Source organism: Pleurodeles waltl, chromosome 11, assembly GCF_031143425.1.
Source record: "Pleurodeles waltl isolate 20211129_DDA chromosome 11, aPleWal1.hap1.20221129, whole genome shotgun sequence".
In the NCBI taxonomy this organism is placed as follows: domain Eukaryota; kingdom Metazoa; phylum Chordata; class Amphibia; order Caudata; family Salamandridae; genus Pleurodeles; species Pleurodeles waltl.
In genome coordinates, this window is record NC_090450.1 from 434,900,177 (window position 1) to 434,904,406 (window position 4,230).

The following is a 4,230-nucleotide window of genomic DNA, read 5'->3' on the forward strand; positions in this document are numbered from 1 at the left end:
CACACATATTATCCACCCACGCACCAGCACCCAAACCACATCCACACCTATCAACCATCCCCTCTCCCTCCACTCCCAAACGCCTTACCCATGACCTACCCACTGCCCTGAAAAAAAGATTCCTTCATGAGTTTTCCCTGGTCCAGTCCCTGTTCCCCACAAACGCCCTGCTACCTTTCTGAGACCCATGCCTTCCACCTCCCTGTCCTCCTCAGTCTGGAGTGCTGCCACAACAAGCAGACCTGCCCCTCACACCTCCAGGCCTGGAACCACTCCATCTGGGTCCCCTGGTTTTGTAGCCTCCACCGCCATCCCACCAAAGAAGGCAGGAAAGAGGGGCAAGGCTAAGGTGTCCCCCAAAAAGCAGGACAGTAAGGAGGGGAAGCCTAAAGACAAGAGGAGGGACCCCCATCCAAACCCTGATCACACACCCCCACACCCCCATACCTGAGGTGCCTGCATGCACCATTGATGCCCCTGTGGAGGTCTGCACATTGCAGTCAGAAGTCAAGTTAGGCACTCATCATATGCCCACTGTGCCCGGGACATTTGGACACATATGCACTTGCCCTTGTGGCATTTTGGGAATAGTTGTTTTTATTAAGATTTAAAAATATCAAATTTTATTTATCTATAACGACACCGTTGGTGTCGAAGCTACATAGCTTGTCCTGGCTTTCCGCATGTATGTGTGGTGATTGTGCGTTTGTGCGTGTCTGTGTGTTCTAATGTCCTTCCCTCCAGTGTGTGCTAGGCTAGGGTACTTACGGCTGGTGTCTGTCGGGATCGCTGGTCTTGGGTGTCAATGACCAGCAGGAGCATTGGAAAGACTTGCAATTTGCGTGCCATGGAGCCTATGGAAGTGCGTGTGTTCCAGAAGGTGAGTGCTTCCTTTTATGTTGTTCATTCCCGCCATGGTTTTCGAGGTGGTTAGACCGCCCCAGAGGTCCTAGCAGTGTGCAACCTCGTAATACGGTGGGTGGAAACTGTCTGACCGCCGGCTTGAAGAGGCCTTCCGCCGGCAATATCGGTCCAGCCACAATGGTGGTCCGGATGGAAACTTGACTGTGTTCTGCAGGTGCCTTCCCAGTACTCGTAATATGGCGGTCTACACTTCCAGGCCCGCGGTGGTGCGACCGCCATCTGTACCACAGTGGTCCACTGACCGCTAAACTCGTAATGAGGGCCTCAGTGTCCAATTTTGTTCCATCTGTTCTGCATAATTGAAACATTGTTATAATGTATTTACCACTGTATAAGCAATGTAGACAATACATTTGATTTACAACTTGGACAGGTCATATTTTCACCACTCTTTTTATTAGTTTTTCAAAAGACACACTTTTAGAATCCGGCAGAGTTACGTACAGATTGGATTTCTGTTGTGGATGAGAAAGAGCAATCTTCACACTCATGTTTCCATGTATAACACAGTCCAAATATGTCATTAATATTTACATATTTTCCTTCTAAAACTCCAAGGATCACCATAATACATTCCTGTGCATCTTGTTGAGCATTCAGAGTAAATACTAGATCCACTATATTTGTTTACTAGTTCTTGAATGCCCGAAGCAGAATGTATTACACTTCTGTCACAAGATAAGAGCTAAAGGCAAAGAAATGGTGCTGTGCACAATGTGTTCTGTGCTTTTTCTTGGATTGCATTTACACGTGGTAAATGGAAAAGAACATTGAGAACAACATTAGCATAGCAGTTTACACCATTAGTATTATCCAACTGGTAACCTACAATATCTCCATCCTTTTCCAGTTTTCTTTTTTCACACTTTCTTCTTTCACCTTGTATTCTGTCTTTTATATAAGTTTCTTTGATTGTTTTGTTAGTTTCTGCTTAGGACATAATAACCATTTCTCATAAACAGGATACTGTCCAAAAGAGGAGCATATTTATTTCCTAATCTTTTGTACTCTGGTGCAATTTGCATCTACAGTAAGCTTCTTCTCATCAAAATCAACCAGATACAAACCAGATAATGTTCGTACTCATGACAATGCTACATACAACATTTCTTCTTTAAAAACCATGCTTCCAATAATAATAAATGCAGCATCAACACTTAAACCTTGAGACTTGTAGATAGTTACGGCATACGCAAGTTAGACTAGAAACAATTTTTATTGGACATACAAATCTTTCACAAGCAAAAGCATACATTACATTGTACAATTTGCTTAGTGCCATCAACTTGATCAAACTTTATAGCTAAGTATTCAACCGCGTTACGGTTAGGGAAATTGATTAAATCAGTGACTATACCCACCATTTACCAATCCTTCTTCAACTTAAAATCACTCTGCAATTTTTTCACTTCTCTAGTCCAGCAGTCCTGGATACATATTTCTCCAAAGAGTTCAATTTATCTTGGAATTTTTCACTGAGTAGTACGGTTACTCCTTTGTGCTCCATTTTGTCATTAGCAGGGCATTTGCAAACGACATGCTCCAATGATTCCTTTTCAAACTTACATATTTGATAGAAATATTTTTATGTTTTATGAGCTCACCATGATTCTCTAAATTCATGTAAGTCTAACAGTAGAAAATGAATTTGTAAGAACTTAGGACGAGATGCACTAAACACTGTTACAGTTAAAACACTCCAGTTCGACGTTTGTCTCTGTAAAAAAGGTTGTGCAGAGTTAGTAAGCCCATTTTAGAAGTCAGAAAAGTTTTTCTGATTGTTAAAATGGTAGTGTGATTGGATACAGATTTGCTATGTTGATGGGAGTGTGTCTAGGCATCCATTCAAAAAACTGAATTGATATGCGCAGAAGCCGCCCTACTCGTACGTGGCGCTGATTGCCATGGCCATCCGGGAGAGCGCCGAGAAGCGGCTGACGCAGTCGGACATCTACAAGTTCATCATCGTCAAGTTCCCCTTCTACAAGAAGAACAAGAAGGACTGGCAGAACAGCACCCGCCACAACCTGTCCCTCAACGAGTGCTTCATCAAGGTGCATGGGAGGGCGGTGGTGAGCGCAAGGTCAACTACTGGACGCTGGACCCGGCCTGTGAAGACATGTTCGAGAAGGGCAACTACCGCCGGCAGCGGCTCATGAAGCGCCCCTTCCACCCGCTGCCCGCGCACTTTGTGCCCGGCAAGGCGCTATTCGGCCAGGGCAGCTATGGCTACCTGTCCCTGCCCAAGTACCTGCAGCCCGGCTTCATGAACAACTCCTGGCCGCTGGGCCAGCCGGCAGCCCAATGGCATACACCTCCTGCCAAATGGCTATTGTCAACGGGGCCCCCGGTGGCGTCTAGGGACTGGGCACTCCCCGGGATCCAACGGGCCCTACAACCGGGTGCAGAGCATGGCCCTCCCGTCTATGGTCAACTCGTACAACGGCATGGGGCACCACCCACACACGCACCATGGCCAGCACCTCATCCCCGCCGGCCCCACGCCCAGCGCGCCCCCCAGCGGTGGGGGGGCTGCAGTTCACCTGCACCCGCCAGCCGGCTGAGCTCTCCATGAAGCACTGCTCCTACTGGGACCACAAGAGCAAGCATAGCACCCTGCTCTCCAGGATATACCTCTGAGGTGCTGCCAACGAACTCTGACCCCAAGGGGCCCCTCCAGTAGGTAGGGTGAGGGGGGACCCTGGCACGCCCTGTTCAAGGGCTCTCGCCTAGGGAAGCAAGGCCTGGGACCAAGACTTCAACTTCCAGCATACGAATAAACAATTCACATGCGTGAGGCTCCATTGGACTCAATGGGTCATTCGATTTAGTCGGGCATTTTAAGACTCACTGAGCAAGAAAGCCCCTCCACCCCACATACACACTCACAACCGAAACAATTGCATCTTCCAGGTTCTCACAACCACAAGACCACTTAACCAATCTAAATCAGAGGCTCTTTTGTATAATGCAGAAATATTGGTCCTGCCAAACGATATCTGTGTTGTATCTTCATCTTCTAATCCCATTAGATATCTAGGAATATAAGTGTCCAAGAACTCGGCAGATTTGCTCCAGCTGAATTATATGATGGTTCTTAAAAAGATCCAAGGGCTACTTTTAAAGTGGCAGGAAACTACTATGACCATTATAGGAAGGACTGCGCTAAATGATGATCTTGCCTCTATTATTATTTGTTTTTTCTAGTGTAATTCTGAGAGTACCTAAAAAGTTTTTTAAGGAGCTAGACTTATTAATCAAACAATTCATATGGAATCATAAGAAACCCTGGCTTCAGTTGGCGAA

At 46.3% G+C, this 4,230-nt stretch overlaps 1 pseudogene; it reads left to right on the forward strand.

The window, feature by feature from the left end:
- Positions 1-847: 847 nt before the first annotated feature.
- On the forward strand, positions 848-3,564 carry LOC138265109 (forkhead box protein L2-like; annotated as a pseudogene).
- Positions 3,565-4,230: the final 666 nt, after the last annotated feature.